The sequence below is a fragment of the Mus caroli genome, unplaced genomic scaffold (assembly GCF_978045245.1).
Source record: "Mus caroli unplaced genomic scaffold, Mus_caroli_1 scaffold_8, whole genome shotgun sequence".
In the NCBI taxonomy this organism is placed as follows: Eukaryota; Metazoa; Chordata; class Mammalia; order Rodentia; family Muridae; genus Mus; species Mus caroli.
In genome coordinates, this window is record NW_028227263.1 from 40,480,806 (window position 1) to 40,497,499 (window position 16,694).

Sequence of the window (16,694 nt, forward strand, 5' to 3'; positions counted from 1 at the left end):
AGTAGACTTAACTATCCAAACTGTTCCAAGTTTTTAGTGGATCTCTGGGTTGGGTTATTCTGACTTGTATTGCCAAGTTAACTAGAAAAAAAACTGTAAATGTGTGTTTACATCAGGTCATTTTATTTGGAGCTGTTGTCCTGAATTGCCGTTATGGCCCAGAGAAAACCCAGAAACAGATGGGCTCAAATTCTGTTATGATATCTTTATTACCTAAACTTTGAGCTATTTGAATTAGATCAGTTAGGTTTATGGAGCAGTTGTTAAGGTGTGTACTTGAACTTCTTGATAATTTTTAAACTAAGAATCACAATAAAACATAAGCACATCACAATGAAGTCTTTCATAAAAATTAAACCAGTTTTGTTTTTCTGCATTGAAGATAAATTCAGTCCCCTCTTACACAAAGAGCCAAACCCTGAGCTGAAGTTGTGAGTAAGCAGACTGCCAGTCTTGGGGAAAGAGCCTCCTCTCCATGCAGGTCTCTTGGGAGCAACATGCTATAGGAATTTGATCTCCTGAAGACAAGCACTCTGGAAGCAGAGACAAGTGCATTTCTGTGAGTTTGAAGCCAGCCTTGTCTACATAATGAGACCCAGTTTCACTTCCAGGTCCTAGAGGAAGAAGCATACCCAGTGTTTGGTCAAGGTAAGAAACAGTTTGTTTTAAATTATCTTGAAGGATAAATAATTTAGGTAATTTATGTAGCAAAGAACAGGGACTGGAAGACCCTGTAATTGGCCTGTCACTAGTTATAAAGGGAGGTATGAGTCACATCTAAGGCTTATGAAGTAGGCACTTTATCAAAACAAAGGATGAATGGATTTTTTAAATATACTTAAAAACTTTTCCACAAACAAAAGTTTCAAATGGGTTATAACATTGTTACTACAAACCAGGTGAGTGTCAGGGACTCTTGTTGCTCTCACAGAAGAGAGCCGATCATTTGACCAATATGGTCCATGAAAGATATCACTGAGATAGGGTAGGATATCACTGTCAAGCCCTAAGGAGAGACAGCATGAAAGTGACCAGGCAGTAATGTACAAGGTCAACAAATATCATGAAGAGGAAGGAAGATGGCAGAGGATGGCCATTTAAGAAAAGAGTGTATTATAGTAGCCCCTAACCTGAGGTCTGGATATGCATAAAAACATTTACCTGAAATAGGGGAAAATGAAATAATATATGGAGAAGTTGAAAATTAGTTCAGCAGAAACTGGGATGTTAAGTGGAATGGCACAGGACAGCATGTGAAGACAGACAGCAGGGTCCAATAGGGGAAAATGAAATAATATATGGAGAAGTTGAAAATTAGTTCAGCAGAAACTGGGATGTTAAATGGAATGGCACAGGACAGCATGTGAAGACAGACAGCAGGGTCCTGACCAGTGTCCCTCACCCTAGGGACTTTCTACTCAGATGAAACTGGATCCTTAACTACACTGCACAAAAGACTTCAGTATGAACCAGAGTAAAGCAAAGTGGTGAGCTGGTTAGGTATTTACACACAGAGACATAAGAAAAGGACAGTACACCAGACCCAAGACAAGGATACCAATTCCCAAGAGAATGCCACTCTTAAGTATCTTTACAATGGCTATATATGCCATTGTGTGGCTATGTTACATTGCTCAAAAGGTATGATTTATATCAATGTTTAAGATTAAGATAAGGTTACCTTTTAAGAAAGGCTTGAAAGTTAAACATATATAAGCTGGATTACTTAGTTTTATCTTAAAGAATTTTCTTTCAGTTTTATGGATGAAACTGTGTTCTTATGAGGTACACCATTCAGATTTGGAAAAGTGATAATTTGACAAAGCTCAAAATTACAAACAGCCTTGCCCTAAATAAACATAGTTCACTTGTTAATGTTTTAGCTTGTTTGATACGTCTTCAGGAAAACAGATTATCTGTACACTTGATTTTGGCTCTCTCGGCTCTATTCAAGTTTCTTGATTCTCAGTCATCAGGAAAGTCAACCTACATCCCAAAGTAAGAGATTTCTTTCTTTTCTCATAGACCATTAATTTTCTCTGTCTTTTTAATCTAATCTACATTTCCCCTTCTGAGACTTTGGTCCTTTAATTTTAGGAATCAGTGATGGTCAAAGATCCATTTGCTAAAGCTTATTCAGGCTGAATGTTGCTCCTACCTATAAGGGATCAATAAATTTGTATGTCTGGTCTATGGAAGATATGAAAGAATTTGCACTTAAAGAAATCTGAAAATCTTCATTTGATAAGAATATGAAAGAAATAACTTGGAATGTCAAGACAACAACGAATATACTACATTGTTAACTTTAATTCTATTTTCTAAAGGCATAATAATGTCAGTAGGTATTTTTTCGTTTTAGACTAAAGTGTGATATCCCTTAATAATTATTTTATTGTTTTATTTGGGATAAAAGACTCTTACATTTCCCTTGAGTTCAACAGCTATTTTCAGTCTATATCTGAGAGGTCCATTCCTTTTTGGGGTGTGAGATAAATTTGTATTTATATTCCTAAAATTATGTTTGTGCCTGAAATAAACATCAAAAGCAGATACAAGCAGGGCCCATTCATTGGTAAGTAAGCATACATAACAACTGTAATGGGGAGCCTATAAGAGGTGGACACCCAGACACAATGAATAGCCACTGAAAATCTGTATTCCAGCCAGCTAGGAGGAGGGTGTTAGACAAGCACACAGTTTAACAGAAGCTAAGATAAAGTAGCTGGGGCATCCTGGCCTCAGGTCCTAAAACAGAATTGGGAAATCTTCCACAGGTTCTCCATCAAGAAGATCAAATTCTAGTTAAATGTGAAATAGCCTTGTCAAGAATATAAGATGAAGGAAACTCTGCACTGTCTTGCCCTGCCACAGAATCATTTTCTATAATCACTTGGCTTTAGTTGCTTTTGGAAGAGTTGACACAAGTTACTTAATTTGTGTTGTTAGATTTGAGACAAATTCTCAATACAAAACTCAGTTTGCAAACTCATTATCCTCCAGCTTTAGCTATCCTGGTCAAGGTGTGTCCTGCTCATCATTGGCCCATAGTTGTTTAGGCTCCAGTGTCCCTGGTGAAGTAGTCTGGGAATAATTCCAATCCCTTGGAGACTTGCTTCAGCAGTCCAGACAGCCAGAGCAAGGAAGCATTTCTTCAGAATATCCTCACATATTGCGGGCATTCTAATTACAAAACTTATGATATTTTACCATATACTATAGTCAAATTGATATAGGAGAAAGTGTTTGAGGGTTTCTTAGAGAACAACAGATTATTACTTCAAATGAGTAACAGTTCTGAGGAATAGAGTCTCCGATATTTGTGATCAAAATTTCTTAAAATCTACAACCTGGAAGACTGATTAACTGAGTAGTTATTTCAGGGATTGTGGAGAGTTTGAGATGTTTCAGGTTCAGAGCCTAATTACAATTTACCTTGGGCTCTATCTTTAACCCCCCCAATTGGACTTTCCCACCTTTGTATCAGAACTGACATCCTGTGACTAACTGATAAAGGCCTATTGGAATATGTTAACATGAACCTACTTAGTATAGATCAAAACTTAGGTACCAGGTAGCATGTGAGGCCTATACATGAGATTTCACCATCCTGTTTTAACTACATATTTAATGTTTCCACCAATGCATTTGAAAACACCTCTAAGCATGACTTTCTTTGTTCTGTTATTACAAAAATTTTCATGAATTGGGATAACCTGAATCTATGTTCCCAGGCCATGATCACTGGCATTAATGGATGCTGAGGAAACTTGATCAGGTTCAATTTTCTGCCAGTTAAAGAATTAAAAGGTAGGAAAATTCTTGAGCACAACAAGTAGCAAAAGAGAAATCCCAAATACCTCATGCAACTGTCAGCAGTTGGAGAAAGTTGTTGGGAAATGCATGCACACAGTAGACAGAAAAAAAAAAAAAAAACCTCTGCAAAGCCAGGCAGGGGACTAAGAAAGATGAAAACTCCAAGCTAAAGTTTCTTTAAAGCCTCTGAAGTCTTCCTCCCCTACTTTAGGGTTCATCTGTTTGAAGAAAGCCAGTGTGGTTGACTGGCTCAGAACTGTTGTGTGGCATGTCCTGAGTAGGCCTTGAACTTGTTGAGCCAGTCCATCAGCAGGAGCCCTACAGATGGGAGACAAAAGCCTACAATGACTTTGTTTTAAACTGCCAGGCTTTCCTCTCAAGTCAGGAAGATAAAGAAGAAGCCAACCATCTTAAAAATGTGCCACCTTTATCACCTCTCCCTATGTAGCTGCCTACCAGGGAGCCAGTCTCATCCCTGGTCTCAATATTTGGCTCCAGAATGAACATCTTATCCCATTTGAATTGAGTGTTATGTTTTTGTATTGCTACATCAATAGCCACCGAAGCCACTCTGGACCAAGTGGCTTCTATCTTATCTGATTTGTAATCTTAAAGAATAAATTTCACAGAAAAGACCAGGATGAGATTTTAGAAGAGTTCTAAACTCTTTTTTAGGTTCCCAGCTAAGAGTTTAACAAAAAGGAAACAAGAGCTCCTGTTTAGCAAGAGGGTACTGTCACTGGACTGCTAGATTAGAATATTTCTACAGAACCCAAGCAGAAACTGAGTAACAGCACAGTGTTAAGCTGGTCAGTGCAGTCAGCCCACCCATATGGTGACCCTCGTCTAAAATTTTGGACCCACTTTTATGTACAGTCACTATGCTGCCAATGTTACTATATAAAAGGAAAAGAAATATAATAAAAATTCCATGAGAAGGAAAGACAGACAAGAGAGCAAGTGAATTGCCCACAGTGCCAACCTTTATTTGGAGTTTCCTCCAAATAGAACTTAAGAGAGATTGATGTAAGAATCAGAGCATGTCGTCCACTTATAAGCTGGGAAAGTTAAAGGACAGACGTGTGGCAGGAAAGACATTTTAAAGTTTCCCTTTTTGGCACACCATTTGGCCACTGCTAGGGGTCACCAACCAGTTAAAGAATGTTAGGTGCTCTATAAACCTCTATCCTAGATGGCAAGAATCGAGAGAAACTTTAGTTTATCTTTGTTCTGGAAAACAAGTGAGTTAACACAGTTCAACCAAAATGGAAGTGGTTTTACAGAACAGCATGATCTGGCTAACAGACAATAAACAAGAGCATGAGCCAGTAGTATCCCGAAATATTCCCAGCATTTCTGTCCTCTAGCAATGAAACCAAAACCATTTCAGAACAATAACAAAAATCACCACTGCTCAACTCTGTCCTGGCCCTAAACTTCCTTACTTGTTTCTTTCCCCTTCTCACCAAAACAGGATTACATTTTTCTTTAAAGTTTTGGCACCATCTGTTTTAAATCCCCCTATTTTAAATGATGAAAAGGACTGAAAAGGAGAGTTCTCCAAGAGTACGCTTGATTCTATCATGTACTGTCCTTTTACTCTTTTGTATACCTAAAACATAAAGGGTTCAGATAAAGACTGCAGTACACATTATTCTGAGTTCTCCCTCTAAAAATCTGGGATGCTGCTTTATCCAAATTCCCTTTTCTGTAATAGGCACTGTGAACATTCCTGTGCTATGCTGTTATTTTTCCAGTGTGATGTAGTCCCAGTGTTCAGGTGACAATTTCATCCATGAGCATCTGGGAGATCTCTGAACATATTGCATCACCTTATATTCATCTCCTTACAGAGTTTTACAGACAAAGCTAGATAGCACACCATACTGCACCTCTTTATCAAGCTTTAAAGAAAAAGCTAGGTATATAATTTAAATACAGACTCAATAAGATAAACAGAGTAGCCCTAGAGGTTCAACTACCTACTTCCTCTACCTTACCTGAAGCGTTTATATGATGCAACCAGCAAACAAAACATGGTGTTTTACAAGTCTAGGCTTAGAAAAATCAGAAAAACTGTTTTTCTCAAAGAAATAAATTTCTTTTTAGTGTCTTGTGGGGTGGGGAGATGTTGGGTTGATAGGTGAAAGGTACTTGTGCTTGGAGAACCTCATTGTCTGATTCAGTCTTTGGAGGATATATAGGACAGAAAATAACTATATTTTTCTCTTTGAAATTCACCTTTAGGTCTGGTCTCCTGTGGCCATGATAAAATACTGAATTTTACAGGTTAAAACATCATAGCTTGCACAAAGGAAGAAGGCAAATGTCACCACTGTCTCTACCTGAGATTTAGAGCCCATGTAAAAAAGACTGATTGTTGCTGCTTAGACCACTGGGAGGAAGGGTTGGTAGAGCTTTGTACACACTGCATGTCAAAAGCTGAAAAGGAAATGCTATCCTCTAATAAGGTGTGGCTCCTTTCTTACAAGTTTACTTTTATTTCTCAGTAATGTTTAGTCTGTTCTGCTAGATTTGGATATTTCGTACTGAGTTGGGGATCATAGCCAGAATGAAGGAGAAACAAACATCAAATAAAGACTTCGAAAGACTGAAGTCAATGATGAAAATGTTTAACAATCAACTTTCCAATAAAAGAAAAGGAAATTCCAGGCTTGTAATATTTAGATATTTCCATTACAAAAAGGCATCCTTCTTCTGTGGCCAATTTCAAGTTCCTAACTCCATTGGAAAGTTGAAAGATATGTGCATTAGCACCTAATTCTACATCATATCTATTATACATACATAACAAACCAAAGTGAGCTCCACAACATAGCCATTAAGTCCTTGAGAAGTAACAGGCTTTGAATTTTATTATCTTTGTTTTACATATATCTTAGTTACACAGTTATAGAACTTAATTTCATTGAAGTGAAATTTATACGACATAAAATTAATTATTTTAAGTTGTACAATTCAATGACACCTAGTATATTCATAAAGTTGTGTAACAACAATCTCTAGCAAATCCCAAAATATTTTTCTTACCACAAAAGAAAACCCCACACTCACAAATGCAATCAGCTCCCACTCCTATCTCTCCAATTGGCAATGATCTGCCTTTAATCCCTAGAATTTACCTAGTGTAGATTTTCAAAGTGTTTGACATTATGGCTTTCTTCACTCAGAACAATGTTGATGAAGTTCATCCATATTGTACAACACATCAATATTGTTTCATTTTCTATGACTTTACTTTTATCATGATTATTCCACAATTTGTTACTTTACCATCAGTTTATGGGCATTTGAGTTCTTACCATCCTTTTGGATTCTGTGACTAGAACATTTATGTACAAGGACATATTTAGACACCTATTCTCAGTTCTTTAGAGCATATATCTAGCAGTAGAATATACCTGCCCAGTATAATAAATTCAATACTAAATTTGCTCAAGAACGAACAGGAGTTTCATGCCTTTATCATTCTGAGAAGGTATCTTCAATTCCTACTTTGTTATTTTTATCATAAAATAAGGTTGGATTTTGTTTTGTTTTGTTTTGTTTTTTTAAAGATTTATTTATTTATTATTATATGTAAGTACACTGTAGCTGTCTTCAGACACACCAGAAGAGGGCGTCAGATCTCATTACGGATGGTTGTGAGCCACCATGTGGTTGCTGGGATTTGAACTCTGGACCTTCAGAAGAGCAGTCGGGTGCTCTTACCCACTTTTATTAAGTGATTTTCCTCCTTTAATTCGAGTATTTGTGTGCAGTGTATTCCCTTCATACTATTTATATGGCCATATTGCATTTAATAGCCTTCATAAGTCAAATGATGCTTATATGCCTGAGAAAAACTATAGTTGGTTAGTGTATAATCTTTATATTTCTGGATTACAGTTTCTAGTATTGTTTTCACATCAACATTCATAAAGGATATTTATCTATAGTTTTCTTTTCTGTGGCATCCTTGTCTACTCGGAGACGAAGGTAATGCTGACCTCACTGAACAAGTTAAGAAATGTTTCCTCCTCTTCTATTTTTGTAACAATGAGCTGAAGATTGGTACTAGCTTGTTACATGATTTGGTAGAGTTTACCAGTGAAGATATTTGGCTTGTTAGGAAGTTTTCCATCGTTCAGGCTATCTATTTATTGTTGATATATTGAGGTTTTTGTCTCCCTGCTTCAGTTTTTGTATAGTGCTCTTTTTTTTCTCTTTAATCAAGATTATCTAATGTATTGGGTTACATGTCTTCACAATATTTTCCCATATTTACATTTTGCTTTGTTTCCTTTTGTTGAATTAACATGTACAGTATGGTGTTATATCACTGAATTCATGTTATGCTTTATATTGTAGCATAATGCAGCTACAGCAGAAACAAGTTGGCAGCCTGGCTACTGCCATGCAACAGGCCTAGTATAAAGAAAGTTTACTAGGAAAGGGAAGGGATTGAGGGCCTGAAAAGGAATAGAGACAGATAAAGAGGGGTGGGGGCAGAGAAGCATAGAAAGAGAGAAAAGCAAGAGAAGAAAAAAAGAGGCTGGTCAGGAACACATGAGAACAGAGAAAGAAAGAAGATAGAGAGAGAGGAGAGAGAAGAGAAAGAGAGGGAGGGAGGGAGGGAGGGAGGGAGAGAGGGAGGGAGGGAGGGAGGGAGGGAGGGAGGGAGGGAGGGAAGAGAGAGAGGGGAGAGAGAGAGATCGAGAGACAGGGACAGAGACAGAGACAGTGACAGAGACAGAGACAGTGACAGAGACAGAGTCAGAGAATGCAAAGCTGGGACTGCTGGTGGTGATGTAAGTTGTTGCTAGGTTGCTGATGCTAAGTTCCTAGGCAGAGCCAAGTCAAATTGCCTGTAAACTAACACTTGGTACAAGCAAATAAATGAAATGTGATGCTGTGAATAGGCCTGCTAGCCAGCTAGATCCTAGGATCTACTTGTCTCTGTTCTTCAATCTTGAGGTTACAGGCAAATGCAAACATGACTAGCTTTTGGGTTTTTGTTTAGTTTTGGTTTTGTTTTCAATTCATTTTTAAGTGTTTCTTTTTCAAATTTTGAGATTATTTTGAAAAGTAGCTTGGTCTTCATGTAGGACTCCTAACAGTGGGAGTAAGGGCTGTCTCTGATTTTGTTGCCTGCCTTTAAGACCCTTTCATCCTACTAGGCTGCCTTGTCTAGCCTCAACAGGAGAGGCTATGCCTAGACTTACTACAACCTGATATACCAGGACTGATTGATATTCACCGGAGGCCTCCCCTTTTGTGAAAAGAAACAGAGGAGGAGTAGATGGGAATGGGGGAAGAAATAAGAGGAGAAGAGGGAGGAGAAACTGTGGTTGTATATAAAATTAATTAAAATTAAAAAGTATTTTGATATTATAATATAATTACATCATTTCCCCATTCTTTTTCCTCCCTCCAAACCCTTCCATTCACCCAGCTTTTGTGCATGTATGTGCTTATTAATATTAGCAATTATTCTAGGTTCCCCCCACAACAGCTACCTAGCAACAGCTTGCTTCTCTGCCTGCTAGGTTCAGCCAGGAGCCAGGCATATAAAGACTGCTCAGCTTGCATGCCTCCTCCACCCCCTCCATCTTCTCTCTTCCGAACATGTTCACAGCCAGCCTCTTCTCTTCTCTCTCTTTCTGTCCTTCTCTGTCCCCCTTCTCTGCCTCTACCTCTTTCCACGTTCCCATTCTGCTCCCTAACTCTCCCCCCAATAAACTTCCTTTTGTACTAGGCCTGCCACATGGTGATTATTCCTCAGAGTAACACCTTGATAGGGTCTGCTAAAGTACTCCCTCCCACCGCATTATATTGCATTTTATAAAATACAACATATAATATATATATTATCATATGTAATATATATTAGAAGCTCACACATATAAGATTATTATGTATGTTACCTTATATATGTATTATGTATCATATAGATATGTGTTATATATTATATATGCTATGTGTATTATGTATAAAATATATCTGACTTTTATAATTTTCCATGCCCTTTTCTGCAATGATCCCTGAGCCTTAGGTATAGGAGCTGTATTGTAGATGGATCAGTTAGGCCTGAGCTCCACAATTCTGCTGTTTGATATGTGTATAGGGTATGTCCTAAATATAAGGACAAATGCTTAGGATATAGTTACGTGTTATGGTGGTTTAGTAAAGTGGCAATTTCAGGGTCTCCAAAATCCATGACGTCATTAGCACTGATTAGTTGGCTAGGTTTCCTGTCTTGTTGGCATGATTTCTGTCTTGTTGAGCAATTTTTAGATTGAATTAGAGAACTATTGGTTATGCCATAGTATTTGTGACACACCTGCAGCCTTCATGCCATTCTGGTTATTGTGGTGGTCCATAGGCTTCATACCTAGCTTGCTTCTACTCTTTAAAGCTTGCATAGCTCCTTCTGCTAACATGAAAGCTAGTTCTCAAGGAGGAAACTTTCAGATCAGATCCAGATAAGGTCCTCTACCCCTGTGTCTGAAGTGCATGGTATCTTCAGCAACAGGCATTTATCTTCTACCTCTAAGGATATGGGGGGATACCAGGGGCAATAGAAATAACCGGTAATGTTTTGGGAGTCTCTTGGACAACCCTGACCTAAAGAGGGTTTCTCAGCTTCTCACAGCTTTGTCAGGGATGGGGGCTTAATAAATAGTCTATAGCTCTCGGGGAAAACACTGTCAGCCTAAATGGAAAATTTTACTTAAACTATGAATATTTATACACTGACTTATGTGTACTATAGGTGTTTTTAGGTAGAAAGATAATAGTATGATTCCTTGTGACTTTAGACATACTATTATTTTATCCTCCTTCATCATTCTTCTATATTTATCTTTCTCTCCCTATTTAGAGCCCCTCACAGTTTCCCATTTTCTCTTTCAGATAAGTTGTGCCTTATTATTCCTTCTCTTTTGTTACACACACACACACACACACACACACACATCCCTTTTTATTTTCCTGATTTCAGCAGTTAATCCAGATTATATGCTTAATCTGAAGAGTTGGATCTAGGAACCTCAAATGAGAGAGAACTCGTGCTCCTTGTCTTTCTGGGTCTTGTCTCAGTATAATCTTTTCTAGTTCCATCCATTTACCTGAAAGTTTTATTATTTAATTTTTCATTATAGCTGAAAAGCATTCCATAGTGTGTATGTACCACATTTTCATTTCCATTTGTTGGTTGAAGAATATTTATGTTGTTTCCATTTCCTAGCTATTTTGAACACAGCAGCAATGAATATGCAATATGCAATGAATGAGCAAGTTCCTGTGGAGTCGGTGTCAGTCCTCCAAGCATACAAGGAGAGACACAGCTGGGTCATATGGTAGACTCATTTTTAGCTTCCTGAGGATTCTCCACACTGATTTCCAGAACGACTGGAACATTTTTGCAATCACAACATCAGCAAGTGAAAGTCCCCTTTCTCCAAGATTTATTTTTAGCTTTTTGAAGATTTTCCACACAGATTTTCAGAGTGGCTAGATCAGTTTGCAGTCCCACAAATAATGAATGAGAGTTCTCCTCTCCCCATAGCCTCACTACCCAACATTTGTTGCAACTTGTTTTGTTAATCTTTGCCACATTGAGTAGGTTAAGATGAAATCTCAAAGTTGGTTGTTGTTTTGTTGTTTTGTTGTTAATTGTGTCTTTCATCTTTGAGATTATAATATAATTACATTATTTCCTCCTTCTCTTTCCTTCCTCTAAACACTCCCATATATCTATCTATCCTTGCTCTTTTTCAAATTCATGGCCTCTTTTTCATTGTTGTTACATACATAGATATACAATAGTCAAAGTTGTTTAGAGTTTCCCCAATTGTCAGAGATAACGAACATGTTTTTGGATATTTCTTAGTCATTTTATTTTTTCCTTTAAGAACTCTCTGTTCAGATCCCAAGCCCATTTTTTGAAAGAGTCATTTGGTTTCTTGTCTCAGATGTATTGTGTTTTATAAAACGTGGTATAATTGCAGTGGAAGGGAAGGTGTCCCCCTGAACAATCCAGCCTTGCAACAAACCTAATATAAAGACAATTTATTGGCAGGAAGAGGGAACGGGACCTGAAAAGGAGTAGTGACAGAGAAAGGGGGTAGTCAGAGAAGGTCAGAAAGAGAGAAGAGGGAAGAGGGAGGAAGTGAGAAAGAGGCCAACAGTGAACTTTTGGAGACAAAGAAAGAGTAAAGAATGGAGGAGGAGGAGGAGGAGGAGGAGAGAGAGAGAGAGAGAGAGAGAGAGAGAGAGAGAGAGAGAGAGAGAGAGAGAGAGAGCTGGAGTAGCTGAACAATCTCTCTTATACACCAGGTTGACTTGCACCTGGAGGCATGTGATGATGTAAGCTGGTGATAAGTTGCTGGTGCTAGGTTGCTGGGAGGAGTCTAGTAGAATTGTCTGTAAGCCAATAAGATGTATATCTGGGAAACATTCTCTCTCATTCTGTGGGCTTCCTCTTCACATGAGTGTTTCCTTAGCTGTGCAAAACCATTTTAGTTTTATAAATTCCCACTTATTAATTTGCTGCCATAATTGTTTGACAAGTGAAGTCCTATTTAGAAACTGAGAGTTGGGAAGAGTCTGGGGGGGGGGAGTGGATTTTCAGAATCATCTGACAAAACCTTGGAGAAGGATTGCAAGATCTGGCTGGGTAAAGAGGTTGGATGTGAAGTAAGAGGAGCCTGTGGTCAGGGACAGGCAGAACAGGGTCTGGTAGAAGCCTAGAGATCAGTAGTGACACTGGGATGACCAGACTAACCAGGACACAGGATTTGGGACCTAGACTATATATGTATACGAGATTTATAGAGAAGAGCAGAAGAACTCATCCTAATCGACCCTAGAGTAGAATGTACAGGATCTGACCAAACAGAGACATTGGATGTCATGCTCAGCTATTTACAGGGGGATTGGGTATTTGAATTCAGGTCCTAATACTCATACCAATGAGCTGACTCAAGGGCTCTTGTTTGCCCATCCCCAACTCTAGATCTCAAGATCTGACCAAAGAATCTATAACTTCTCTCTAAAACTCACCCTCTGCTATCCATAAATACCATTATTTGAATTCAAGAGCCATAAAGCCATTGTCTCAGGGGGCTTTGATGGCTATAAAATTTTCCAGGACCCTAACATCCCTTCCCCACCTAATCCCAGTGAAGTTCTGTTTTTAGTTCTGCCAAACTCAAAAATACCCCAAAATTTCCCATATCATAACTTTTCCAATAAATCTCTTAATCAAAGGGGTAGTCTGGCCTATTGTCCTTCTTGAACCCTGAACATGAGACCTTATAAGGATCATGGTTTAAAAGATGGTTTAGTTATGTATTAGTCAGGGTAGAATTCTCTAAAGGAGTGTGTGTGTGTGCATGTGTGTGTGTGTGTGTGTGTGTGTGTGTGTGTGTGTGTGTGTGTGTTGGGGAGATTTATTAAAATGGCCTACAGGTTGTGATCCAGCTAGTCCAACAGTGGCTGTCTACTAAAAGAAGGTCCAAGAATCCAGCAGCTGTTATTCAGTTCACACTGCTGGATGCCTCAGCTGGTCTTCAGTATATATCAGAATCCCAAAGAAATAGGCTATAATCACAGTGAAGGAATGGACTTGCCAGCTAGAGTGAGATGGGCAATTATGCCACGTCCTTTATATGGGCCCCCAAGAGAAGGTATGGCCCAGAGTAATGGTGTATCTTCCCACTTCAAAAGAGCTATATTTAAAGATACTTCTTCCCATATCAAAAGATCTGATTAAAAGTGGGTCTTCCCATTTCAAATGATTTAATTTTAAAAATCTTTGAAGGTGTATTCTAGATGTAGTTGAGTTGACAGTCAAGAATAGCTATCATAGGTTATATGATGACATCCTGTCTTTTAAACAAAATGTTTAAACAAAATGTTCAAACATTTGTGAATATCCTAATTTTCCTTTTTTTTTTCAACTCCAAGCGCCCATTCTTTTTTTTTCTTTCTTTCTATTAGGTATTTATTTCATTTACATTTCCAATGCTATCCCAAAAGTCCCCCACACGCTCCCCCACCCACTCCCACTTCTTGGCCCTGGTGTTCCCCTGTACTAAGGCATATAAAGTTTGCATAACCAATGGGCCTCTCTTTCCACTGATGGCTGACTAGGCCATCTTCTGATAGATATGAGATATGCAGCTAGAGACACTAGCTCCGGAGGGTACTGATTAGTTCATATTATTGTTCCACCTATAGGGTTGCAGATCCCTTTAGTTCCTTGGGTACTTTCTCTAGCTCCTCCATTGGGGGCCCTGTGATCCATCCAATAGCTGACTGTGAGCATCCACTTCTGTGTTTGCTAGGCCCCGGCATAGTCTCACAAGAGACAGCTATATCTGGGTCCTTTCAGCAAAATCTTGCTAGTGTATGCAATGGTCTCAGCGTTTGGAAGCTGATTATGTGATGGATCCCCAGATATGGCAATTTTCCTTTTGTTATTTCTAGTCTCAATCCATTATGATCAGAGAAAGAAATCTTTTATTGCTTCAGTCTTTTAATATTTTTTGATATTATGCTTACCATATGGAAAATGTCCATGTGTCCTATAGAAGAATGTGTATCTTGTTCTAGGAGAGAGCATTATGATGACTTGAGTTCAGTTTTACTGGATTGTGGCATAGTTCTGGCCCTCTATTTTCTTATTAATTTTCTATAGCTTCATATTCTTTATTGAAATCACCATTTATTACTATAAAACTCTCCAATTATTTATTTGCACCTACCCTAGCAAGAGGTAAGATATTCTAAAGAAACTTGAGCTTGTGTCTTTGGCTACCAGACTATTGAAAAAATGCACACCTCCTTCTGCAAGAATTAAAATTTTCTCTGGTGTTCATGGTGAGGGAAAGGAAACTCAGAAGTTCCAGTGCAATAAAAGCTACCTTCCCAGAAATAGATTTCACACTGTTCTGACAACCTATTAGGTCACTTTGTAGGACAAAATGGAACCAAGAACACAGATAAAAGGGCAGGACCATATTTTGTCAGGACTTTCATACATCTGTAAGTCATCTGTATATACTCTTTTAAAAGTTACATTCATTTATTGATTGGTTTTCTGTATGCCATGGTATACAAGTCCAAGTCAGAGGGCATTACCAGGATTGAACTCAAGTCATCAGACTTAGCAACAATAACCTTTACATGTTGAGCAATCTTGCTGGCCCTGTACTCATTGTATTAAGAAATTGTATTAAGAAAGGTCTATTGCCCAGTTTTTCCTGAGAGAAAGAGAGGGGGGTGTATGTAAGCATGCACATCATAAATAAAGGTAGGGAGTCAACAAATAGGAAATAGTTCTCTTAGGATTAAATTCACATCCTCAGGGATAGTGACAAAGACCCTTAGCCACTCAGCCATCTCACAGGCCTCCTATTGTCTACTTTTGAATCAACTTTTTGCTTTTACCACTGAGATTTTTTAGTCCTCTATATACTCTAGATACTAATGTGTTATCAAGTATTATCATTTTCAAGTTTCTTCTAACCTATTCATTGTCAGTTCACTACTTCTTCTCCTCCTCCTCCTCCTCCTCCTCCTCCTCCTCCTTGTTGTTGTTCTTCTTCTTCTTCTTCTTCTTCTTCTTCTTCTTCTTCTTCTTCTTCTTCTTCTTCTTCTTCTTCTTCTTCTTCTTCTTCTTCTTCTTCTTCTTCTTCTTCTTCTTTTCAAGACAGGGTTTCTCTGTATAGCCCTGGCTGTCCTGGAACTCACTTTGTAGACCAGGCTGGCCTCAAACTCAGAAATTCACCTGCCTCTGCCTCCCAAGTGCTGGGATTAAAGGCGTGCGGCACCACACCCGGCGTCAGTTCACTTCTTAGGTATTCTCTGGGTATAAATCCTACTCTCAGAATAAATGTGGCTTTCTAAATTCCTATAGACAAAGGGCTTTTACATCCTACTTCTGCACAAAAATATCTTTCTACACTCTTTTTTTTTTTTTTTAGGTTTCTAGCATGTCTGTGGTTTTCTTTATAATCCCTTTCTATGTAGAAGTGAGTTGTTATTTTTCATCCAAATATATTAGGAACTATCCTTGACATAGTAGTTTTTTGCATTTCTTTATTGTTTCTGAGATAGCTCAAAGCTAGGAGGAAAGTTATCTGTTGTTCTCTCTCTAGAATCAGAGATCAAGAACCCACAATAGAAACACAAGCTATCTTCAAGATCTCTGCTGAGCAAAGGAAGGTAACTCAATTTCACAATACTCCCTAACCATTTTTTAAGCTGCCTTTTTCTTGAATCATTTATTTCTGCTTGTTGGTTTATTGGTTTGATTTATGGATCTTTTGGGGGGATGGGTTTTTTGTTTGTTTGTTGGGTTTTTTTGTTTTGTTTTGTTTTTTGTTTTTTGAAACAAGGTGTCACATTGTCATCTAAGTTGGTCTAGAAACTCACTATGTAGCCCAGACTAGCTTTTTGTTTGTTATTTTGAACAGTATTTTCTTCTGATGGTTAATTTGTTCTTTGGGGTTGTTGACATAGATCATCTGTGAATAAAGGCACTTTTACTTATTCCTTTGTAATATATGTACCTTTTATTTTTCCTTTCCTCAGAATAGGATTTCCAGGAAATTTTTAATTCTTTGGAGATTGTTGAGTAGTCTGATGGCTGAAGAAAAAGGCACCAGTGTCTCATTCGATTAGCTCCTCTCCTTCCAGAGCAATTATGGAAATTTTTTAATCATTATTCATGATACACACCTTTTCTATCAGGCATTTTTCAATATCTAGTAAACTCTTTGAGGCTTTAAACATCTTAATTATTTTACAGTTGCTTGCCTGTCTGTCTGTTTATTCATTTGTATGTCTGTTTATTAATATGTATGTGG